The 27,177-nt window shown below is 36.1% G+C and overlaps 1 long non-coding RNA gene across 3 annotated transcripts in view; it reads right to left on the bottom strand.

The window, feature by feature from the left end:
• Positions 1–27,177, bottom strand: part of LOC112970711 — a 65,470-nt gene that overhangs the window by 36,874 nt on the left and 1,419 nt on the right. For all 3 annotated transcript variants that reach the window (XR_003255126.1, XR_003255128.1, XR_003255127.1), the window contains exon 2: positions 261–310. This is a non-coding gene — a long non-coding RNA (uncharacterized LOC112970711). The remainder of the gene's footprint in view (positions 1–260; positions 311–27,177) is intronic.

Genomic DNA, 27,177 nt, shown 5'->3' on the forward strand with positions numbered 1-27,177 from the left:
TTAGGTCCCTTCAGTCTAGAAAAAGGGTATTTAACTAATTACTTTCTGTACTGTATATAGTGAAGTATACGTGATTTTCTAAATCAAGAAGAGATTTATCTTGTCTTCACTTCAGTTTGCCAGAACTTAAATGGAAAATGAGACTGAATGAGAAACTCTACTAAAAATATAAAGCCTAGCTTCTGATTAATCATTGGTCAGCTGGACTAGGCAAAGTCAATTCATAACCAAATGTAGCTGTAGAACAATAGATTACTTACGTTGGCTTTCATTACAGGTTAGACATCAGTGTACGGATTTCATCCATAAACTGTAATAAAATAAAATAAATTAGGAAATTGGCAAAAAATGTTTAATGCAGTAATTTGTTTATTTATGTGTTTGGTTTGTGTATGATTGCTGTGATATATATGGTACTATAGAGTGGTAAATATTTAGGGAAAATATATACCCTTTTTAACCRAACAATAAAGTAATATTTTTATAGGGGCTACAACTGAACCTCAGAAGTTATCATGCTAAAAAACTTATATTTAAATACAGAAATAGGGACCTCCTGTTTTCTTACATTCACTTGGTAGTGTGCGTAAAACACCCTAACTATCCACCTGAGCAATGCTTTAGGGTAACTGAACCCTCAGCTGATGCACAGTGGAGTAGTGTCCCCCGTAAAACTGCCCCATTACAGACAGGTGACAGAAAGGGTGAAAACAGGTGGAACAGAGAGAAACCTGATGATGCCAATTCACAGATAGTTTTGGAGAGGTAACATCTACTTTTTGGAAGGTAGAGCAGCTCTGTATTAATTTGTGCTGATACTGGTACAGATGCATAAGAACCATGTTATAAATTGCTGTGTGATAGGCTTCCCATCCCTGATATGGAAGCAGTGTCTGCTTCATTGCAGAAAAGCATCTGGACAGCAGTCCTTAAGGACACTCAGTGAAGATAAGAAGACTGAAAAACTGTCCTAGCTGTACTCATTATGTTCATTCTAAAAGGAAAATGAAATTAAAACAGACATAACTTTTAGAAGTTCTAAATAAAGAGACTTCATGCTGTATTTAATAATTAGTTCATACTGTTATGTTGCCTTACATTAGTGTTACACTATTTTATGTTACATGGGTCTGTAATTCTTGTATATTCTTCAGTGCAAAATCACATTTCAAATGGGCCAATATATATAGATTTTGAAGATRCCTTTTAAAATTGCGTTGTAACTGACCATTCTGCGTTGTTTTCATGTAATCTGTAATATCAGGATGATTGTATTCTGACATAGTCATTAAAAACATTGTGTACACAAGAGCATTGTGTGCCTAGGTCTGCAATGAGTATGAATTGAACAGTCCCAGGATTATGTTTCTCAGATTTTCTGTACTAACAAGAAAGTGTGTGCTGTGAACTGTCACTCAGGTGTAGCTTGCCAGCTCCCCAGAGCAGTGCCCAGGAAGAAAGCTCACTTTTCCATCCTGTTTTGTAGTTAGTTATGCTCTGGTACTGTGGTGGTTCGGTAAGAGTAGAGTCTTGTTTTTGTGTCTGGGCTGGCGATCTGGTGAAGGAGGTGTAAGGAGATTATTATGGCAGTCTTGCTCCGCACCAGAGCTTCCTGCACGCAGACTGGACTACATGTGAACTTTAAAACCAGCCCTTCACCCATGACTCTTGTATCTAATTATAGTTCATTTAAAATAACCAATACAATGTAAATACTCATGACTATTTGTAGACATAGGTTTTCAACATTTTTTTTGCAACAATATATGCTATGTTTAGTAACAAATTATTGAAATATCAGCAATGGCCATTGTAAGTATCAGATAAATGGGATCTTTCTTGAATTGGAGCTTGATGTCTGGAATATACAGAATTCTAGTCATGTCAAGCTCAGATTTTACTTACAGTGAATATGCTTAAAACGTCAGTAGTACATAGCTAGTCTTAACAGAAGAGAGAACTGTGTTCTGAATCAGACTTATTTTTTCATTGTACTCAGTATAGTAAACAGAGATAATGTTCAGTAATAACAAAATATTGTGCAGCACAAACCACTGCATTTTCTCTGCAGTTAAAAGCCATTAATAAATTTTCTTTGTTCAGAGTAAAGGAAGTTGAAAATGTGCTGTTTCTCAAATTATTTTAATCCAAAGATTTTTATCTGTAAATAAATCCAGTTTAAAGATATGCTACTGGGTTCACAAATACCTCATGAACTTCAAGAAATTAATTACATTTCAGATTATGTGATTCAGAGTCTGAGATTCAGACGTTAGCATGGGATGAATCGCCCTCTGGAGGTGCCCATTTCATTCCACTGACTACACAGGAAGCCTGCCTTGGATTGACTAGCTCAAACTGCAAACTAAGTGAGTAAAATCGCACTCTRAGAGAGGAATAACAGAGAATTTCAAACTGCAGTAGGGTTCATCTTAGGCCTCTCTCTTTTAGTTAAGAATGGCATCTTATTCCTCCCCTTTATTTGTTGGTGTTCTTCTTGTAGCATTTATAAAATGAACAAGTACAATTGTTACTGTCCCTATTTCCTGTGTATTTTCTATTTTTTCCTGTCCTTTCCATCTCATCTTATCTTATCTTTCCCTGCTTTTTTCCTGACTTTTTTTAGCTACCATCTCTCCTGAAGTTTTTCATCTGCTACCTCTCTAGCTGTCCTTCTTCCCATGTTGAGAGTATTATCCTAACTTCTGATGTGGAAGACTGCTGACCCTTTGCTTTGATGCTGATAACAGTATTTTCTGTGAGAGGTATTACTATAGTGAAGAGATAAAAGAAGAATACGGCACTCTTAGGAATTTTTAATGTTTTTGTATAGTCAAGAGGTATTGTTCTGCCTTAATGTAAAGTGAGCTGCTTGCCTAATGAGCTTGTAATTCAAAGATGTTCACAGAAATGTAAAATCAAATGTGAATAATATAAAATCCTTATTAAAGTCATTTCAATTTAAGAAAATATAGCATTAGTCTTTATTTAAAAAATGGACTTGAGACCTACATGGCTCACTTGGAAAAAGTGGGATAGCTTTTAAAAGTTAAAGGTGAAATTATTTTCCTCTTTCCTACGGTAATATTTTCTTGATTTGTACCTATGCTTAAAGATCTTTTCTCTCCTTAAGTGCTTTTCCTTCTCTGTCTTCTCCCTTTTTTATTTATTTTCTTTTATCAGCCCAGTTTTCCTGTTCCTTTCTGCACTGGACTTTCCTACCTCTCTTGCTTGAATACTGATCCATTTTTCTCTCTTACGTGTATATCTATTTGTCTAAAATATTGCCTCAGGCATGTTCACATGTATTCAAGAATATATTTACTTCTAAACACTGGGTGGATCTGCTATTTTTAGCATTTTCAATAAGCCATGTAAGAAACTTAACAATTCAGTGACAGCATTTTAAGCTTTTCATGCCACGTTTCTTTGTAATATCAAAGTACCTTGCTTTGTGCATCAATGGCATAATAAGTATGGACAGTATCAAACATCCCTGTAAAAATATAGGCTTAAGAAAGAAGGTTCAGTGTAGGAATGCTAACTTAAACAGAGAATCTGAATGAAAGCAAACATAATATTGCATTCATAAATGGTATGACAGAAGGTTTTAGATTTTATTTGCAAATGGATTAAAGAGAAATGATAATGCAAAGAATGCTTTGTATGGATAGTAATAGAAGCAGTTAAAGTAAAAATAGTAAGACAACCAGAGTGTATACTCCAGTAATATCAGTAAAAGTAGGAGATTTTTTTGCAAATCATGTTTTGCTGTAGCAGAAATCTGTAATAGAAGTTAATGTTTTCTGAGGGGTATATACCTACATATTTTATTATCCATATTAGATGTTGTTTAGACAATCTGAATTCTTTGGTTTTGAGACAGTACTCTAAAAGAAATGTTAAATACAAGATTAAACATAAGTAGTGAAGTTGAGAACTTCTCTGTTTAGATATGTTAAACATATGTTAAACAATGATGCTGAAATCTCTTCTGATACTTACTGTAATGATATAATAGTAACTTATTAGAGACTGATTGGAGGAATGGCTGAGAGCATCACTTGTGATGCCCAGAGGTTTTTAACCAGTGCAGTTATAAGCAGGGTTTTGTATAATTTTGAGCCCATCAAAAAAGCTCCTTGCTTGCCAGTTTCATTTACTGAGTGTGGAGATGACATTACACACAAGGAATAGGAAGCAGGGGAACTTTGGAATCTCTCAAGCAGTTATCTATATACTGTAACGAATTTTTGTATTGTACAGTAGTAGCAGTGAGGAGGTTTTTTGGTTAGAATGAATCAGTGGCAACTAATTTTATCATAAAAAATGAATCATATGGAAATTATCTGTAGAAAGAAAGAGGAATGTTAAAAAATATGTAAAACTTGTTTATTAGGATTTTCTGGGCTATATCCTCAAATAGTATAAATTGGCATGTGTAAAGTTGTCACTGCTGCTTACCGAAGATTTGCCCTTTCTATTAACTGTATTTTGCAGTAATGGATCCTGAATAGTCCCTTACTTAATGGATAGTTGTATCGATTTTACAGTAGGGTACTTGTGGAATAAGGTCTTATTTGTTATGAGAAATAATGGACAACATTGGCATATTATTGTTAAAAGGAAACACATCAAACTGACTTAAATTAGCATGGAAGCATCAACTGGTTTTGAGAGTACTGTATTGATTTGTGTGTTAAGTTATAAAATTATTACTCTCGGTTAATAGTAAAATTAATCTAAAAATTAAAAAAGAAACAGTTGTAGCTTGAAAATATAATGATTTTTACACCAAAGTTTATATATTTTCAGTTTGCTATTTTTGGGTGCTTATGTCTCAGTTAAAATAACCAGTTAAGATGTCTGTCTTTTTAATAGATGAAGAATAGTGAGGAAAGCATAGCTGGAAATACTAACAAAACAGGAAGGATTTTTCAACCAGTAGATGAATATAACCATAGGGAAGCACTTGTAAGAGAARAATAAAGTTGAGTGAATATTTTTACATTGAGATGTGAAAACATACATCATCTAGAAAGTCCTGCAGGAAATAATCATGCAGAATTAGATCTTTCTGTTCATAAACACAGTTTACGTATGTGTAGTCCTGAGTGGTGCAGTGCAACTACAAATTCCATGAAATGTGCTTTGATTGCGTTACAAACAAGGCTGGTTAAGACATAAATAGAATATAACTGTCTGTTTCTATATAAGGAAGATAAGGTGAGGGAAGCATAATTTATAAAACAACCACGCTGCATGCAGATCCTGGAATTCACATGGCTAGCAGAGGCAGAACTAATTTCACAAATGAAAATGGAAGATGCAAAATCCATGAAGAAGACTGTGATGAAGGTTTGTTTCATGTGACTTTCTCTAGGATTATGAGGAAGGATTCTGCTATGTGTATGAAAACACGTGTAAAAAAAATGTAGAAGAGGAATTTGAATTATGTGCAAGAAACATGTTTCAAAATAGGCTACAGGAGGATATTTCTGTATAGTACTTAAAACAACTGGAAGAAATGAGAGGCAATGCAGTCCTAGATCTGATAGTTATCAGCAAAAGAAAAAAATGATAAAAAAAAATCAAAATTAAGACTTTATGATTGTACAATACTTCTGGTTTATCAAAGAGATCCAGAAAAAGGGTAATCATATTGTGAAAACCGCTGAAAGGAGGGTGAAGAGTTTGAAGAGTAATAGCAGGAAGCTGATTCAGCAATAACACTGAAGTAAAAGCAAGATTCCCCTAAAATTAAATGCCTGGTGAAGCTAAATACAAAAGAATAGAGCAAGAGCTGAAAAAAAAAAAGGAACTGGACATGGGAACTTTAAGCCTGTCATCATGCAAAGATAAAATAAAGAAAACAAATAGAAAACTTGGACCATGTGATGCTAACTGAGAAAGCCTAATTAACATCTTTGTTAATATACTTTTGTTAATATAATCTGAAAATATATGAAACTTTTAAAGAAGAAACACAGGAAAACAATTTTTCAAATTTCTTCAACTGTTAACTTTTCTCTTTGTTTCCAGTAGAATAACACTGAATAAAAGGAAAACTGATACCACTGGCTACAAATCAGATCATTTATCAGAAAGGAGAGTTGAAGATGCAATAAACAAAAGTGGTAATTAAAAATATAGGAAAGTATCTGAAACTGTTAATGGCCAGATCCCGTCCTCCTGTTCTGGCCACTACATGCAGGTAGCACAAAGGAGCCAGAATCCTTCCCTGCTCACCAGGCTGGGAATTCTCCTGTGGGGAAATCACAGTCACCTTAAAGCCCTTTCATGTGCCAGCAGCGCTCCTCCTTAGCACAGAGCTCCTAATAGGAGCAGAAGAAGGTATGCCTAATCTCTACCACTTTTCAGATGTGTTTATTTTCTTAGATGACTAAAGAACGTAAAGGGCTGTAGCCCAGTCGTGAGTTCATAGCACACTGCAGCTCTCATTCACCCGGGTAACCTTCCCCCGCAAAGCAGAGCGACCCCGTTCATCCTGCCTTCCAGGAGCACTCACTAACCCATGCTCTTCCCCACGCTTGCTGTGTTTCATCTGAGTGCTTGTTGGCATGGGCCACAAGCACACCAGACAGTATGCTAACAGTTAAATGCTATGGATTATCACATGGCAGTGCTGAGGCCTGGGCCTGGGCCCTGTTTAGATTACTAACACAGATGCAACCTTATGAACTACATCCAGTTGGCAATAATTACAGCTGTACTAGCCTGCTCTAAATTAAAAGTGCAGTGCCATGAAAGCTAAAAACCTAAAGGTAGCTTTCAGACTACTCTCTCCTGAGCATAAATGTCAGCAAATGTATAAATTTGGATCTAATGTATGAGTTTTATCTCTAAGAAATATGAAAATAAGCCAGGAAATCAAAAAAGTCAGAGGAGAAGAATACAAGGTAAAACAATAGCTATCTAATGGGGAAGTATTTTTAAATGGAAACTGGAAAGCCCATTAAATGAGTGAATATTCTTCTCAAAATAAGCATGGTTACAGTAAAGAAGTTAGTATGGAAACATTTGGGTAAATAGATTTAGTTTGTAATTAAAAAGCAGTTGGATTCCACCTATGTGGACCTCCTTGTAGGATGAAGGTCCAAAATACATTTGCTTATGGTGTTTTATTTTGAGACTTTTGAGAAGGATCTGATGCTGAAATGGACACACTTTAATATAAAATAGTGATCTCATCCTGTATATTATGGCATAAGTGCTTTACTGAATATTTATACAGATTTCAAAAAGGGATATGCAATAATATTTTGGGATTAATATAATCTCTGTATTACTTGGACAATTTTCCAGTATGTGATGTAATTATTACTAGGTTCCGGGTCATGTTTTGACCTAGTGAGGTCACCACTTGTTTTCATTATCCTTTCTAATTTTACAGGTTGTAGAAAACTATGTTCAGGATACAGGGGTAGAGGAAATAAAATTACCTGAATAGACTACTTTAAAACCTAGGATTAACTGATTAAGTTTGAAGACAGAAAAAAATCAGAGGGGAAAAACTTTGGAAGTCGGACAGAGTTAGAACACAGTATGTTAGCACTCAGTTGAATATTATCTTTTAAGCTACTCAGATGTAAAAAGAGGAGATAAACTGCTCAAATATAAACTGTATGCAGATTCTGAAAGGGGGTCAGCTCCTCTGGTAGAGCACTGAGGATGTCTGTTTTCTACATTGCATTGCAAAATCAATCCTTGAGATATCAGTCTAATAAAATGCAATCTTTAGGTATCAGGATGCCATTGGGTTTATGAGGAAAAAAGCTGTCACTATTTTTGTTTGTATGTTAAATGTTACATTTTAAAAGTATGTAAAATTAAGGAGCTAATGAGTTACTAGAGCTGTTATATCTAGTGCTGTTATAGCCATATGTAGAATGCTCAAAGCTTTTTGGTATGAAGAGTCAGGTACAGGTAATTTAAAAGAAAATAGATAAATACAAAAACAGGTAACGACTCTCTTAAAAAGCTACTAAATTTGCTAGATGTCTGTAATCTACCAACAAAGTGATTTAGGGTGGTTAAAGTTACTCAGTATATACAGGACATAAAAGAAAGAAAGAAATTGGGCAAAATTTTAGAATGCTACAGATGAAAAGGGAAACGGCCAGAAGTTGAGAAGGGGAGTTTGGGAGCAGGCGTTTGGAAACAATTCTTAAGAAGAAATGATTCTTAATGGAGCACTGGGAAGTGAATAGACCGTCACAATAGCCACACAGCGATAAATCCACGTGTAGGTTAAGTAACATCATGTATTTGGAGAAGTAGTCCTGCAGAAATGCAGACAGCTTCTCTGGAGGAACTAACCAGCCTTTTCTGGCTTTACTGTATTGCCATCAACCATATGTGCAACACAGTGGGGAGCTATGTTGGGAAAATATCAATTCTACAACATGAATGTATGATTCTTGACTTGCTTTGGCTTCAATAGAGTTCTCTTCTTGCAAATAATAGTATAAATACATCAGAAAAGGTAAGAGAGTGTAAATGAAAAARTAAGAAAAATAGAGAAAGAATAAAGCAAATCTCTTAGACATATTACGTATCTAGTTGAAAATATGTTCTTTCTAATAATGCTGAACTTGTGATTTGGAAAAACAAAAGCATTACATAAAATTCTAATGCTATGATCCCCTTGAGTGTAGTTCCAAAAAATGGCATGAAACTAAAAGAAAATTTGACTTTGTCCACTTCTCTCTAATTACATTACATATTCTAAACCTAATGGCTGAATTACCAGAACTGGTAGTTCCTCTTTTTAGGGAAAAAGCAGTCATTTTATGACTTCTATGAAAAAAAGATTCTGAAAAATGGCATGGCAGATAATGTGGGTACAATTGTCTGCTAGAGAAGTGTTCTTAAACTGCTTTTCTCTTTGTGCTAGAGACGTGTGCCCATCACTCCTGCTTAAATAATCCCTTGCTGGGCTGAGCCTCTCTGGAAAGTTTCCTGAGGAAATGGGGGCACATCGTTTTTGGGAGCTGCTGGAAGACAAGTTGGAGATACAGCTAGGAGGAGGTGGCTGCATCAGATATTTGGCCGAACTCTAGAGGAATTGCAAAARGCTTTTGCTGAGACAGGGAATAGGCAGCTCAGAGAGCGAGGGCAGAAGGAGCATAAGGCTGCTGGGAGCCATTGGGCCAATCTGCTCATTTAGTATATTGAGTTCACACCTAAATATCACAGGATTTGCATGTTTTGTAGATGGACAGATTAACTAGCTTGCAAAAAGCAACTACTAAATTTCAGGAATTCATTATGAAACTAGCCTATGAATAAACTATATGAATATTAAAAAGCAAAACCAAACTGTAGAAACCACTTCTTAGAAGAACTTTCATATGTGACTGTGGTATAGTTGCATGGTCTGTGCAAGTGAAGTAGAGCAAAGCAGAAAATCTGGGCTAGATGTCATAAACCACTGCCCAGTTTTTCACTTTTTTTTTTCAAGGAAATAATCTGGAGATTCCTGGGATAAACTGTCTTTGGTTAAAAAAAAGTACTTAAAAAAGAGACTTCTCTAAAGGCAGGCATCTGGAAATAAATGTGAAGAAAGACAGCCACTGCAGCATTTAAAGCACTTCTTTGATCTGTTATTATCTTACATCCTTTGTTTTACTTTTCTTGGTCCAGAATATTTCTGCTTTATTCAGACAAAACTCATATTGAAAACAATACAGAACGTGACATCCTTTCACCACAAACTAATAACTGTGTAATCTTCAAAAAGGGACACCATAATATACTTGAATTAGCAACATTTTCTACCTTATTATCTATTTTGCGACAATAAAGTCAGATACAGGCTTTGAGTCAAATATTCCTTCTATTTTAGCTTGATTTTCTAAGAAAACTAGATTTATGCAATCATATTGCCTACCAGTCCCTCCATCTATCTGCTTATTTATTACAGATATTGTAATTCTTTTCTTCAGCTGTTAAACCTAAAAATAAAAGTTACAGTTTTGCTAAATAGAAGGCAAAAAGATCTCTCTTTTAACCAGTACTTTGAAGGAAAGGAGAAAAGTGAGAAGAAAACTAGTAAACTATTCTACATTTAAAGAAAATTAAATGTCATTACTATTTTCCAAGAAAGTTACTGAAGAAATTGAGAGATACGTTTTGTTTCAAGGCTCTGCAGGGTCGACTGCTGTACAGTACCACAAAATCCCCAATAACATTATCTATTTTTAAAGATGAAGCAAAATTAAAGAACACTCATGCAAAATGACCAGATTAAAAGTCAGTGAATAAAAATTGTTGCGTCTCAATGTTAAAATAAAATCTAGAAAAGGACAGTGAGTTTGATGTCCAGGTAAAGGTGAATTCATGGGAGAGTGTGTGAGTGAAAAGGTTTTTGGAAAACAAGATTTAGAAGGCAAGTTTTGAAAGAACTGGATTTGTTTAGTCTAGAAAGGAGAAGATTGAGGGAAAATAATCTAATATACAAAGATTATTATGAGGAAGATGGTCATCAATTGTTGTTTGTACCCAGTTGTGGAAGGACAAGAAAAACTTATCTTAATTTACAATGAGGAAGAATAGGGTACACATCTGGAAAATCCTAACTACAAGGAGAGTTAAACACTGGAACCAGGCTATCTAGAGATGGTGGAGAATCTTTCTCACTGGCAGTTAAGAACAGATTAGGCAAAGAGTTCTGTCATCACAATGCTGTAGCATCTCTCTCCTTTCCTAGTTCTGTTTGCTCCACTGAATACAACCAATAAACTGGAATTTAAAGAAGAAATTTGAAAAATAAATTCTGGAATGTGAAGATAAAAGTGGGTAATCTGAACACATGATAAATCAGCAAAAAATACAGGTGTTGCTTTTTGGTCAGTAGATTTATCCTTGTATTTTGTATGCCTTTATATATTTTGATTTTCATGGATTTTAGTCTTAAAGTTCATGAACACATAATTTTGATTTGCACATCATAAACAAGGATAAAGCATTTTACCTGGTCATGCAAGCAGTACCATCACTCTGTTTACACTACTTGGTCCCCTGGACACGAAGCTGTTTCATCACTGTCAATGCACTAGTTCCTTGGCTTCTAATTCTGTCTAGCACATGCTTTTGAGGTATGTTCAGCTTTGTTGATATTACAGGGAAATTTGCTGCATTCAGAACACATGTTGTTCCTATTAAGTCTCATATAGATAACTAGAGTTTATTATTTGACAGAATAGCTGAAAAAGCCTGTGATTCCTAAATAAAAACAGAACTTTGATGATCAATTTTACTTTCTGTGGTTAGGAGTAACAGCCTATTTTTACTGTGCTAAGGAAATTCTGTTAGTAGTAAAAAAGAAACTTAAGTGTATTATCTATATTGTGATAATGGAACCCTTAAATGAAATCAGTTAGTGATATTGAAAGCGTCATTTGTATTTGTGCTCCACATCTCAAGATATTTTATTTTTCTACACTCAAAAACAATATTAAAAAGTACATATGGTTCATGTTACCAGCATCCATGGTCTTGATTCTAATGAGAATCGTTCATATATATGCTTTTGTTGGAGCATAAAATATGTGACATAAAAGAGCAAGTATACTGACGGAATGAAGATCTTTTGCCTAAATTGTCGATTCTGAATACTGTTCTTTCTAGGAAATTCGATTAGAAGGAAAATGAGAAAAACATTTAATTACTGTGATAAATAGTAAAAATGTATATCTGTTAACTACTTAGTGACTTATGTTTATTTTTCAGTGCTTGTTCTTTGGTCTGTGACAGGAAAGGTTGTGGGCATGGGCATTTTATTGCACCTTCTTCTTCCAAATCATGTTACAAATGTTTCAATTATTAGAGGCAGCTGTATTAGAAATGCGAATAATATGCAGAGAATCAAGTGATTTTCACTCACTCAACTTCCCAAAGAGGAACATTTAAATAAGGGAAGTAGCACCCCTTCACTTTTGTAGATCCGTCTTGTTATCTTGATAGGTAAGAACTTAGGTTTTCCAGTATAACTTTCCCGTTCAATACTGCAAATGAAACATCTAGATTTACGAGGATTGTTTTTTTTTTAATTAGGAGACATTTACTATGTTATTTGAGAATGTACTTAGAAGGAGACCACTGAAGTCTTAAAACTTTTATGATACAAACCTATCTGGAGAAAGATTATAATTCAATTTGATATGTTTAATTTTGGGACTCTTATTTGCCAACAATAATTTAATGCATTATAAATTTGTTTGCTATAAAAGTATACTGTATGTTAAAATTTCCACAGGATCATGGAGCAAGAATAGGAATCACATACCAATATACTTTTATACCAATATAATTTATGTAGAGAAGAAAAACAGTATATTACTCAGAGAAGCTTTTGGAGGAACATGTATAGCAAGTAACTTCAGAATGTTTAATTCACACTTCTTTACAAGGATAGGAAAATATAATTCTTGGATAGAAATAAAATACTGTTTTATACAGCCTTCTGAAAGAAGTTGAGTGACTTGACTTCCCATGAAAGTGAAAGAAGTAGTTTATGGTCGTAGGTATTTCTTGAACAGAGAATAATGGTTCTAAATTGTGAGATGCCTTAATGAACTGAACAAATTGATAAAAATGCTAAAGTAGTATAGCTCCTTTTTCTTATAATTGAAATCTAAAGTTGTCTATTTTTACTTGGCAGAACTTGCTCTTCGACATTTGTATTAATTTCATAATTTTTATAAGTTGGACATCCACATTTATATTTATAGTTTGAAGTTATAAATACAAACTATATTTTCAGCTTTCCCATTTCATTTTTTTTTAATTGAACAGTTTAAAAATAATTTTCTGCTGACTAAAGGAAATGAACCAGAGGGGGTTTATCAGCATGAAAAAATCAGTTTCTCTGGCTGTCTTCTAGGGCCCAATGCAACTACTATGGAAATCAACCCCCAGTAAGGTGCCTGTTAATGTTTTGGGTAGTATTCTATCCACACAGATATAAAGATAATAAAATAGAATGATCTGAGCCCCATTTTCAAAGGTGCCAATGAATTTAATTATCATTTGACACTTTTGAAAATATTACTTACAGATTAAATTAAGGACATTCAGAAACATTAAGAAATAATTAAGGGGCTGTTAAGAAGAAAAAGAATATATGCAGTTTGGATAACGACTTTGTGGGGTAAACAACAATATACAAGCAAACTGGAAAAATGTAATAATATATAAGGTTGGTAGGAGTATCTATAATTGAAAGGCATGGGATAGAATTTGGAAAACATGATGTGCAGTTATGCTGAGTTATTCTACCTTAACAGATTTAATAATGTTTTAAAGTGGCAGTGATTCCATTATTTAAAAATAACTCAAATTAGACTGGACAAAGCTGTAGAAACTGTAGTTCAGAAAAACAATCCTATGGTTGGATATAGGTCAGAAAGTATAAGCATTATCATTTCAGAGTTTGGAAGTTCTTAAGCCAGTTTTGAGAAATAAGTAAGAGAATGTCAGAATTCAGAAAATATTCTCTCTGGAATTTTAGAGATTGTATTTATGCGTAGTTTTGGGCGCTCCATACTAATTCGGTGATATACAGCAACAGTATAAATAGAAGGTTGTTTTCTTAATGTAGTTTGTGCATGTGTTCAGCCCCACATTTGTATAACCCAGTTTTCTGTCTAGGTAGGCCAAAGCTCAAAGAGTTATTTTAATTGCCCAATTTTTATAAAGTGCATGAATAACTCATCTGGGATGCTTTTGGCTTCTTCTTTGAGTGCTTGTGTAGATGGATTTCATTGCTGGTATACATGTGCTGTGTGAGTACAAGGACAAATTATTTGGACAAGCAGAGTCCATTAGATGGTATCAGTAGACTACCACTGGAAGCACCTTCATGTCCTCTGTCCTCAGGGCATTAAATAATGAAATGAGTACAAACATTCCTGATTCCAATCTTTCTATCATGCCACGAAGATGGAAATAATGCAGTAGATGTACTATGTGATTCATTTAACTTTATATATCATAGTATAATTAATTTAGTCACTTCTGTCTCCTTATGACCATTACCAAAACATGGTTTGAATTAACATACTAGACACATCCCTTTATATAGGGATAAGACAGTCATAAGTTGCTGGGATTTAAGATTTTTCCAGGTTTGATTCTTCAGAACCTATTTATGACAATACTCTTCTTGGAGAGAGACATGTCCCATAGTAACATTTCCTTTTTCCAAGAGGAAACATACAGTGGGGCAAACAGGGAGAAGACCTTCCTTGGACAGAAATCAATTTATTTCTGAATTCCACAAGGAAAGCTATAGTTATGCTTTAAGACAATGTACCTTACTCAGTGTCGTAAAAGCTGAGATTCTGAGCTTTTGGAGCACATCCATTACAATGGTCCACTTGTTTTCACAGAAAAGTCTGACAGTGGCAAAAGGAGCATGATTCCAAGCACAAGTTGCTGTCCCTGCATGTAGCAAGGGATAAAAGATTCATCAGCAACATGGTGTATCTTGGATTCATATATTTTAAAGTACAGGGCGTGAAAAGACCTATTTTATTTCTTGGATGCTCCATGCAGCAGCAGAGAGTGTTGACCATGATAGTGACTGGCTGAGTGCTGACCTTTGTGTGGAGCGCCTTATGTGTTTMGAGGCTTGGTAGTGAGTGTCATGGCAATTTCAATACCTTGTTGTACGTAGTGCTGAGTGAAGTGTTGCTCTCCTGGCTTTTCTATCTGTTATTCTCTAACAAGCTATCCAGAGTATTAGAAACAACACCAGAAACAGATTSCCTTTTACAGCTGACTGCAGAAGTAAAGGTACCGTCACCATTTTGTGACAGAAGCTTCTATATCTACTACTTTCTTTACAGGAAAGAGTGAGGTTGCTAGCAGTTCATTCTGAACTATCAGTACCTCAGCACTTTCATTTGCTATTTCAAATTCAGACTGGGAGAGTATCCATAATCTCCTAACCAGACACTCATCAGTGATTTTGAACTGTCTGCCTGCAACATGTCTATTTTTATGTAGGGGTCCATGCAGCAGAGAAAAGACATTATATTCCCAATAGGAATGCCTCACTGCCTATATGTAGTGCTACCCTTCAGTCTTTCTCTGGAACCAAGGAGGATTTTTTGTTGATTTTGTTGTGCCCCCTACCCCCCAAAGTGTGGTCATCATAACAGCCTGTCTCAGAAGATAAAGGGCTCAAGTGCAGTACACAACCGATGATCCATTCAGTTCACACAGTTCTAAAACTATGATCAATAGTTCTCAGAGTTAATAAACAGCAACACTGATTTGAAACACTTGGTTAATGGCATCAGTGTTATACACCAGACTATCAAGAGCTTTTTACTTCCCACAAGAGAGATCCCACACAGTAGCAGGTCACATTAATCAACTTCTAAGCTGCCCATTAAGGTCAGTGAAATGTCTTTCAGCCTTTACAGTCTCACACAAAATATCCCATACTTTGTCTACATTCTGCACAAAGTTGACTGAAACAGCAGTCCTGTAACTACACAGTATATGCCACATCAGATGGCTATGGTAAATAAGTCCTCTCCTCATTAAAAATTAGGTAAACCAATCACAGATACACTGTGTGCCTTCTTCACAACTTGATTTGCCAAGGGTCTGGGTGACACACAGGTCTATTCAGAGATAGGGATTTGCTCAAATTCAAGGTCTCTGTGATCCTCAGGGGATGCCTGGTATCCATATAAATATCTCAGAGTCAGGACCCTCTGCCTTAAACAAAAAGTACTTGGTTTTCAGGGATTTACCAAACAAGAAGTAATAGCCAATGCAATAATTATATGTTTTTGTCAATAGGCCAATGAGAGGCAAGATCTTCTTCAGAAACTTTCAGGAGCCGTATGGCTCTAGAATTAAGTAGGTCAGTACCAAACAACATTTGGGGTTAGGTAACATTGGAGGCTCTGAACCTTTCTAACTTTCAGATATCGAACCAGATAATCTTAGCAGGGAGCCAATAACCATGACTGGTCTTCCAAATTTATCTTTTTCAAATGCGGACTCTGATAAATGCACTCATGCATAACAGACARGAATAGGTGTCCTATTCTAATAAGAAGGATGCTGAGAGTTCCTGAAAAACTGTTTTGCTTACCTATTGAATAACATCTTTTTTCTACGCCTTTTTCTGATACCTTTCTTTGGATCCTGTAAAACTTTCAATACAGTCTCCTTATGGGCTTAGCCAAGCATATTCTCCCAAAATAATCATCAGGTCCTGCAGCCATACCCAGCATCATTACAGCTGATAGACTGGCCACTGCCTAGGTGAAATCTACTGACAGAAACTATTTTGCAAAGGCACAGGTCATTTTGCATCAGAGTCACTTTAACTAGAGTTAAGTTACTTGCCAACCTAAATGTAAAGACTTTCTAAAGTTTGAGTGTCCTAGCGTTATCAGTTTCTCTTAACCACCTCTATTTCAATAGTACTGGATCATTTACTAGCTTAGAAAGTAACTGGAGTTTACATAATTTCTCTAAAAGTTCATCTAAGAGTTCATTTTTCTGCAATAGGTGCCTATCTTCTTCTGTAGTGGAATACAATATACTGTTCACCTTGCAGTAGGAAGATTTCTGAAGGGGCTTTGTTTATATTTTTACCTAAGGATGGAAAACTGTTCCATCTATCCATCTTACCTTTTTTTTTTCCAAAACAAACTAGGCTTTCCTGTCTGCTTGAGAAATATCCCTATGCCTGGTAAGACACATAGCAGGGACTTGATGGAAAATGGGAGTATACTGTATGCTTTATGAAACTCCTATTGAATAATAGGAAATTTGCACAAGCTTCTGGTGTTTTAATTACTATGTTAACTCTACCCACTTGAGGTGCGCTGCCTAACTCCAGGAACAATGTCCTCCTCCTTTCGGGGAAGCTTGAACTACTTTATCTTCAGTTTTTTACTTCATTTTTCAGCTAACATTTACATTCATTCCTTGAGCAAGTTCTTAGCAAGTAATTTTCTTAGAAGGGGACTGATTTCTGTGGATTGGCAAATTTTTTCTTCATTTCCACTCCCTACTATTCTTTTAGATTCTGCTTGCAGAAAGACCAGCAGGTTTTTAAGAGCACAATATGCATGACTGCATCTTTTCCTCTAATGCATCTTCCCTAACAGTGGGAACCAGTGGCTCTCTCAGAATGTGCTCATCTGAGCTTCCAGTTCCCTAGGATCTTGGAAGGACTTCTGGGCAATAGCAGCTTCAGCATCTGCCACAGATAGCAGGCAAACCAATCTTTGATTGGCAGCACTGAGAAGAAATAGATTTCCAGGACAGAGGCAAGGGACTCTACTTCAGAGACTTTAATTACAGCACCCTTCTAACACTTCTTCAGAATAGCAAAATAATGCTTGAAAATGACACATGGAAAGGATGGACATTGATTAACTTTTCATCTTCTCTACTGATATAGAAATGAGGGATCCTCAGGTAAAGCTGCTTGTAAGCAGGTTAAAAGCCAGTAATATAATGAATTATATTGTTTTATATATCCATGGGTAATATACCCCTAAAATTCTTTGCCAAAAGATAGTATGAATGCAAGAAGTTCACATGGATCTAAGGAGAGACTGTAGAAGACCTTGGAAGAGAGATCTAGTGAAGGTCACTGAATAGAAAAACCACCTCAGGATCAGGAAAAACCCTGAGCTAAAAAACAGTGGGATGCTGGAAGACTACACAGAGGAAATATCATATTTGCTTGTCCTGGTCTTGCTCTTTTCTGAGGGAGTACTTGGGTAAGAACCTGCCTACATCCGCTGTGGAGACAGGATAATGTGCCAGGTGCATGCCTGGCCTGAACTAGGCTTGGCCTCTCTTACATTCTTTAATAGGATTTATGTATGAATCTTGGCCTTACGGTAGTCTTTGCAATAGTGAAACAAATATTTTCAGGACCTTCCCTTCTCCAAATTCAACCAGCTAGAGCCTACCTTAGTCCTCCTCCCTGTTATTGCACTGTCAGCTTTTCTAAATGTGGTCTGTGGTATTTTGAAGATTTTATAACACAATTTAATGAAATGTCTCTGCCTCATTTCTGTTTCCTCACTTCATCATGCCCTTATCAAAACCAAACTTTCTGCCTCTTTATCTCTTCAGAAACTGGTTGCTATCATTGTCATTTTGACCAGTGACTTTTCTTTTTCCTCCTGCTTTCCTTCAGATGCTGTCTACTACAGAGAAGAAATCTTTGAGCCCACCACAGAAAAGACCAAGCAAATTAATAGAAAACCCATGAGATAGTATTGTTTCCATCACAGACATTTGGCAGGAGGAATTTCATTCTGATCCTTATTAAGTATTAATAATATGAATAGAATGAACAGTATTATTCATTTTGGTCCTTATGAAATAATCCCGCTTAAGTGGGGGTTGGACCAGATCATCTCCAGAGGTCCCTTCCAACCCCAACTATTCTCTGATTCTGTGAATCCTCAAAAAATCAAGTTCAGAAAGCCAGGATCAAAATCTTCGGAAGTTCTCAGAAATAACTTACTTTCTCTTCCTTTCAACTTGGGGAGCTGCCCTGAGGAAKTTTTTCCTCCTGAATAACTCAGGGAGGACAAGGAAGTTCAATGCGAAGTCTATATATTTAGCAGAGATTAAGGTAGCCGGTGCTTATGTTTAATTACCTGGTTAGTTTAAACTTCTTTCAATTTTCAGTAGGCAGGCATAGGGGAATGTAGCCAGAGCTTGAGGGGCAGGGGAATTGGAAGGGATGGAGGAATAGGGGGGAGGGTCTACAGCCCTTCATAGCATCCTTTCACCCTCTGCTTCATCGTGCTGGTAGGTCTGCACCTGAACAGCCAATGTTTTACAAAAAAAGCTTCTTCTGTTTGGCTTTACTTTAGCACCTCAGGTGTTAAGCAAATTAAGGCAAACGTCTGTGCCAGGACTCTGTCTCTTTAACTTTATATGTACACCAGCAGGCACAGTAGGAACCCATTCTGTTTTGAACATACATAAAATATAAATAGCTGATAGAAAGGAAGGAATCCACATTTTCTATTACTTGTGTTGCCTCCTGGAATGATTAATATATGTTTAATGAGTTTTATATATACACTTTATTTAAATTAAATGTTTCTTTCTAACAAGACCACTTAAAATTAAATACAAAAGTAGGCAGCCTGTATTAAAGTTAAATTTACCATAGTCTTTTAAAATAACATAAATTAAAAATACTATGCAACACATTTTTTGATGCCAAAGTTCTAAAGAGAGTCAAACAACCAAGTGAATGGAAGTCAGTGGCAGAGCACTTGGAACTATAACCTACGGAATGCTGAAGCTGCTTTTGATAGCTCTTTTTTTTTTAAATGTATTCATCTACTTTATATTAATGATGAATATGTTCAAAATTGAAGAGTCCAGTGGGAGATGAAAAAAGGCAATTTCATTTTATCACCGAGTCCATGAATGAAAATTGTAAGAGGATGAGATGTACTAGTTTTAAAATCTTGAAGGTTGTGGTGACCAGAAACAATCACTTAACTTCACCAGCTAACAGTGATTAGTCCTTGTTGAATAAATCAGTTTTCAGTACAATATGTTCTGATAAATGTACTTTTTTCCTTGCATGTTAAGTACATTTACAGTTATTTAACTGATAAAAATGAATTGCTCTTTTGCTACATTTTAATTAAATTACATTTTCCATCTACACACAGTTTACAAATTATAATTGAAAGATCAAATCATGTAGTAAAGAAAAGCAATTAAACTTTCTATCATAAAATGTAAAAATTAAGAATCAGAGGTTAGCTATATAGTTGGTAAGTAAAAATTGTACAGGTATGGAAGAATGATCTGGAGAGCAAAAAGAATCATCATGTTTTGTGGAGTGGCTATAGTTAAATATGGGCTTTTAAAATGAAAATAACAGATACAAATGTAAAATGATATCAAAATATACTTTTTTTCTTCTGTTTTAAATCATAGTTAAAATTGGCCGCTTAGATGAGAGATATAAACCAATCCAGCCAGTCTGCTGATCGTATCCATTTGTAGTTCTGAGTCCTAAAAGGACGAGATCTGGGCACTGCAAGCCCTTGAGAAAGCCCCGGTTAATGATCAGTTGGCCAGGAGTTCCCTGGGACCTGCGCAGGCCCTCATTCCTCTTGGAACAAAACTCAAGCAGCTGTTGCTCATATAAGCTGTCATGGTGTGGTAACTGCACCCATTGCCACTGGTTTTACCTCCCTGAGATTTTTGAGTACGTGCAGCAGAAGAAACCTGTATCTGCAGCTTACCCTCAGAACAAATTAAGGAAAGGTGGCCAGCTGGGTTACCAGAGACTGACTCAGAATAAGTGTAATGAGATGGCCTGAGGTTAGAGGACCCTGACTATCAAGTGTGTTGCCTTGACAAATAGCAACTGCTTGACAATTACTCTAGACTTGGAAAATATATGTTATTGTKTTCATGCTGTATCCACTGATAGAGTTTATTTTCATTGTTCATGCTGGATATTTCTAACTCCAGTGAATCTACTAATGTGTGAAAACATAGATAAGTTCAAACTAGAGGTCTCGAACTTGAAAGTCTGAAACTTGAAAGTCTCTCCTTTGTTAGATCTCTTCCTTTTGGCTAGCGGATGTCTTTCTTTTACTCAAGAATCAGGCTATGTCCAGCATCTACAGTGATCTTTGAAATGCATTTTTCTGAATGGTGTCTTTGTTAGAGCTGGAGAAGTTTCAATGAAAGAATATCTCAGTTTTGTGCTTGATGAATGCTATTGTATTAATTATCTTCTTGTATAGGTTTCAGCATTAAGGCTGTTGGACAAATTAAAGACTAACTACACACCCATATCTCATTATTTAAGGCTAATGCAGAAGTTCAGCATTGATTTAATATTTTTTATACTGCAAGAACTTAAATTTCTTGCTCTGTACTGTGACAGAACTTCCTTTTGAACTGCTGTCTAAAGTTACTGTTTCTTTCCCTTTCTGCAAAAGTTTTAGTGATAATATAAACATCAGTCCCTTTCAGTTCAAGAACTGAAATTATTTTTTACTAAGTAAAGTATTCCTTTTCCTGGAGAGCTGCAGTCTCTCCCTGAAATAATCTTTTTCTGTTTTTCCTTATGCCTTAATATTTGTCTGCTTAAGTACCAAGAAACTTCTCCTCAATGTGAGAAAGGCTAGAGAGGGACATAAAAGATGGTAGGGAAAATCGTTTTTTATTTTTGGTATAGTTTGCTAAAATAAAAAGGAAGGGGGGGGAGCATGCAATGTCTAGCACTCGTATGTGCTCAAATGGTTAGAGAGGTATATGTCTGTATTAAAAAAAGGAAAGTAAGAGTCCATCAGGAGTCAGTGCATGGGCACTTGTGACCTCAGGAAACTAAAGAGGTTGAATCCTTGTGACATGATTTGTAAGAGGATGTGTGGCTTTGATTCATTAATTTACACAGCATTATAAAGTAGATACAATACTGTTTTCTTATTTGATGACTTGAGTCATCAAACTCAGCAATTTCTGTTAGACTTTAATTCCTTTCCTGTCTTTCCCTCCATTTTCATGTGCTTCTTGCATATTTCCAGCAGCCTCTGCCTCTGGAATGATGACTCTCATACATGAGAAATGGACTATTTAACTACTACTTGTATATTTGTTGTCGTATGATACAACCTGTCATTATTTTAATTCTTGCTTTCAAGTGAAATGTTTACCAGTCTTTGTTTTATAATCATGTATTATTAATAACTGTAGTAAGAATACTTAGATCTAATATACAGCTTTTTATCTATAGAACTCAAAGTCTTTTTTAAGCCTTGAATGAGATTTTGTATCTTGCAGAAGTCACAGAGCTCAGGTAGAAGTGGACTAAGATGAGATTAAACTACATTTATACCTTCTCAGTGTTGGGCTGCTTCACAGATACTACCATAATTACATAGTTCTTCTAGCCTCTGTGTGCCACTGACTACCTTTTAGCCACAGCTCTGACCAGAATCTGTGCAGTTTATTTAAGCATGTGCAGAAAATTATGCTAAGTTGCTTGATTTCTTTTTATTTGTTTACAGGTCTACTTTACCTATAGTGCTGAGCTATTGTAATATTACGGTTTTTATGACTTGCGTTAAGCTTGAAGCTTTCAAACCATATATCAAAGGTAAGTTAGTTTTTAATAACATTCTTGTTTGTGTACTTCCCTAAAAATTTTGTACACTTAAGGGAACTTTTTATCATTTAATTGAAGGCTCACCTCTGATGATAAGGCACATCTCTGAGTATAGGGTATTGTAAAGTAGCATGGGTTCCTGCAGGGAGCTCTGAGAGAGGTTTTCTCTCAGTGCTCTGCAATACACTGAGGAAGTGTGCATACTGCATCAGCTTTTAAAATAGTGCAACCTGATCCTTTCTTTGCAGCTCAAGGGATGGGGGTGGGGAGCGAAGGTGAAAGAATAGCAGCCCAGATCCTCCTTCCCATTTTGGGTCTGGTTTACTCTGTTGAGTGAAGAGAGCATTAATTGTGTGTGACCATTATGAGAAAGGACCCTTTGCTCTCACCCTTCACACTTCTCGTGTCATATGAAGACAAGGCCAGGTTTAATCTAGACTGTATTAAGAGAAACTAAATACACTTACAGTGTTATAATGAGCTTCCCCCTCGTTTTCGTTTTCCCTCACTGGTATGTAAATCATTGCTCTAATGCTTGTAAGGGATAAAAATCTGTAGGAGTTACAGAACTGAAGTGATTGCACTGATGTGTAGCTCCTTCTAGTTAGTCTTTAGTGTTTATCCCACTGTTTAGCGTTATGAAACCAAAACAAAGTAAAGTCCAAATCAAAAGAGACTATCTAATACTTCTCTAATCTACAAATAAAAATAAAAATGTCAAAAATTTTAATAATTTTGGTTTATTTTATTGGAATTACACTTGTGGCTAGAGATTGAAAAGTTATCAAGATATAATAATTCATAGATTTAATGTGGAAAGACTACCAAAATTAATGTTTAGTCAGTAGTTGTGACAGCTAATCAGTACACTGTCATACAGTGGAATCTTTGTGAAATTTGTTATTTTATAAGAAAAGATATTCATGCATATTTCACATTCAGCCAGAAACAAGCACATTCAGAGTCCTGAAAAAGCACAGTGGTTTCAATATTCTGTTTTGCCAGCCAGTGTTGCCTAGTTTTCAGTACATTTATTAATTCTTCATGCAGTCTAAAATGCATATTTCTCATCTGATGAACTATTATTGATTTCTTAATTTGCATTTATCTTTTATAAAAGAAATATCTGTATCTGTAATCTATGCTAAGTGTATATTTTTCATCTGTGCTAGGTGTATGTGTGTATACACATTTTAAAGTAATGCCCTTTTTAGCTACTATCATATAGTATTAAGAATGTTAACTGTACAAATAGAATAGAAAATATTCATGAAAACTAAATTATAGTACTTTAAAATATTCTGAACAATATATTACTTTTTATGAAGCATAAATGCCAAACTTGAATACTATTCTATTAGATATCTATCAACATAACTAGAGGACACGATCCAGAATCCACAATTAGGTGCAAGAGAAGGAACTGGGGAAAATCATACTTCTCATTTCCAGATACTAGAAATGAAAGTGCTATCAGTCTTCAGTTAAAAGGGCCATCACTTTCTAGCTGCTGGAAGGAAGAGAGAGTTTTCTTCTCTTTCCCACTTCCAAAACACCAGTTACTATAAAAGGGTAGCTGGATCTRTGCTGCTTTCTTTCTCTGCCTCAGGCTCCATTTTTTTAAACTTTTTTTCTCCCCCTGTATCTTATCTATCTTGAAAAACTACTGTACTTTTCTGCTGTTAATAATTTTGTCAAATGGCTGCAGCAATATGAAATGAAGATTTTTTGATAATTAAAGAGCTAGGTAGAGGCTTCTAAACGGCAGTAACTGGACTTTCAGTCTTGTTAGTTATGCATGGCTGCTACTTGTTAAAAGTGCTACTGTGCAACAGCTGAAACACTGGAACTGCCTGCTTGCAGAACCAGGAAGACTATGTTGTCTGTATCAGTGAAATTTCCAAATTTCACTAATACTACTAACACCCTTTACAACCAAAAAGATAGAAATGTGTTTCAAGTTTTAAATGAAAGCTGTAGAAATTCATAGCATAGGCCTTTATTGTTACCAGAGAAAACTTCTTGTTATCATTAGGGATCAGGAGATTGCATTTTCCAATGGATTTAAAAGAAAAATGCAGGGATGAAGTATAAAATCATGTTTAAAAAATAAAAAGTATCAGACACAAAATGGTACAGCTAGAATGGTCACAGATGTAACACTACAGCAGAAGTCCACTGGTAATTTTTTTTAAAGTCTCAAAAGGGAAAAGAATCACCATTTGGGTAATCATCTGCTAAATTTCTCATTTACGTAATTCAGATAATCAGAAGAAAAGCACATTTAGATAATTTTTTTTAGTTTTATAAACATATACTTTGCTTATTATTAATTTATCTTGATCTTGCATACATGATGAGCATTTGTACTGTAATATAAAATTAAGTTAAAACTGTATATTGTGCATATGTAAATACAGGTTTCAACCTCCCAGTGAATTAATAGTTTCACTTTTCTTTGTTTGTAGACTAGCGATCCAGCTCTCATTTCCAGTGCTTTTTGACAGTTAAAACAAATGGGGCTATTAATGTGAGGAGATATAACTGAGTGTATGTATATATGTATATATACCTCTCTCTCCTTACATTAATGGATTATCACATTATTATATGTAAGGCATATGTAATACAGAGATATTTTATTTGCTGAACACTAGTTCCTTTCCATGTGGGATACAGAATTGACATTTGTTTATCTTCTCTGGGAGCATGACAGATCTGCAGAACAACTAATACCAATCCAAAGGCCAGAATTTCAGAGCAAAATGGATTTGAGGTACATAGAGATCTAGCTCACAGTGACGGGAGCTGGCTCCGGTTTCCAGACCTCCATCTATAAGCCATGTCTCCACCCAAGCCACTTTTCCTATCCGCCTAATACATCCACCCACCTCTTGTTTTCAGAAATCTTACATGTTGGGGTTACTTTTATTTTGTTGCCACTCGGATTTCTTCCTGTGACCAGCTTCAGAGCTCTCACAGCAGCCTGGCAGCTGCACTTGGGCTTCAAGTGCCCCAGAAGCAGGGAGCCCTCCAGGAGCCGGTTACAGCTCTCTCAGCCTTTGGCCAACCTATTCCTTGTAGATTTTAGCATGCTTAAGTTGACATTGATCCCTCAAGGGACTAGCTACCAGCTAAGCAAAACTGGAGCACAGGGCTAGCCAAGCATGGATTCGTTCTGACCCTGTGTCAGGACCTGTGATCCTGCCGTAAAAGCCAGCTATGTTACCTCCTTGCCCTCTGAGACTCCTAGGGAATCCTCGAGTAAACTAGGAAGGGAGTTATTTTCATTTCCTCCTTGTCTCAGTCCCCATGGATTTTTGTAAAAATGAGGAATGATGGAATGCTTTAAAAATGCATATTTGTTCCCTTATGGAGGTGTACTACAACAACACAACAATAATTTGCTCCATTAATTATAGATAATGGAAAATGCATAAGTATCTACACGGTTAAGGAAGTGAGCACAGTGTCATTGTCAGTATCACAGCTGTTGCATGCAGTATGGTGGTCTAGAAGGGCAGATGTATTTGAATTTTAAAGGTGGAATAGAATATTTAGAAATGGAGGAGACATATGAAGTGTAACTATTAAATATATTGAGAATTTAGCTGAGGGTAGAAATGCTCGTTTGCTTGTGTAGAGGAAATAGAGCAAAGATACAACATAACAGAGAAAGCTAGCAGGACAAAGGAGATACTATTGACTCACTCCAGACTGCCGACTTAGCAGCTCAACTTTGTTTCCTTTTAACTTTTGTAACAGTAGGAGCTCAAAGCTTTTCAGTCTATTTTCTGCACAAATAGAAACACCCAGACTTCAAAAAATAATACACTTTGAAGAAACCAAAACCATTAACACATTAAAAACTGTGTGTACTACTAAACAGAGGTTCATGATACTTATACATTTTGCAATGAGTAAATGCTTATGATTTAGTAGTAATTTTACACTACTGCATTCTGGCAAACATTTTTTCAACAAGTATCAGTTTGTAAAACACTTTTTGTTGTTTTTAGTGTGATATGGATTTATTGACTTTGCAGTGGGTAAGTACTACTTCAATATTTTGACAAACTGAGTAAGTAAAAAAACCCCCCTTTTTTTTTCTCCAGTAGCATACTGTGTAAGTTTGTAACTATGTAATATTACAATTGTAAAACGTGAAAAATTATACGATGTGGAAAATTTAGATTTTGTTTGCTATGTTTAAATATATTCCCTATTATTTTAAATATTCTGAACTAATATCAACCTTTTATTGCCCACTACTGACAATTAATTGTATCGGGCCGCTAAGTATGATAGTTTCTGTGCTGACGTCTCCTATAAAAACACTATCGAAAGTCTGTTCCTCCGCATGAGAACGGCCCGTTATGTTCCAGCCTCTTCCTAACTGTGTGTTAAATATTTGAGACGGCAGTTTAAGCTTACAAATGTTCTAAATTTACAAATAAATCTTAAATTTCTTACAAGAAATTACTTCTTGGACACACAGCATTTGTTTAAAATGTCAAATGCAGGTTAATCAGCATCACGTAAACTACCCCGAAGAGGCATGTGCTGGCGCGATAAGTTTGCTGTTGACTTTTGAAACGTTTAGCCCTGTGAAGACCGTTTTGCACCGAGCGGTCGCTCCAGCATGCTGCCGCCGGCTGCCGCGCGCTGTGCTTCGCCGCCTCGCGCGGGCGGCCCCGGGGCTCGCCGCGCGCTGGCTCCCGCGGGGCGTTGTAAGGGCTGACAGCCTATCTCAGGGCTAGCAACGCGGGCCGAGCCCGGGGGCCGCACTTCTTACAGTAGGGACTGAGGTTAGCCAGCACAAGCAGGTAAGGGAGCCTCGGTTTAGCTTAGAGCTGAAACCGGGGGGGCTAAACAGACGTTCAGGGCCACAGCCGAGTTTGCCCTTTTCTCCCCAGCAGCCTGTCAAAAGTTTCCCCGCCGAGCCGCGAGCCGAGCCGCGCCCTTCCAGCGCAACAAACAAGCGGCGGGGGACGGTGCCG

The sequence above is a fragment of the Apteryx rowi genome, unplaced genomic scaffold (assembly GCF_003343035.1).
Source record: "Apteryx rowi isolate R43461 unplaced genomic scaffold, aptRow1 scaffold_402, whole genome shotgun sequence".
Lineage (NCBI taxonomy): Eukaryota > Metazoa > Chordata > Aves > Apterygiformes > Apterygidae > Apteryx > Apteryx rowi.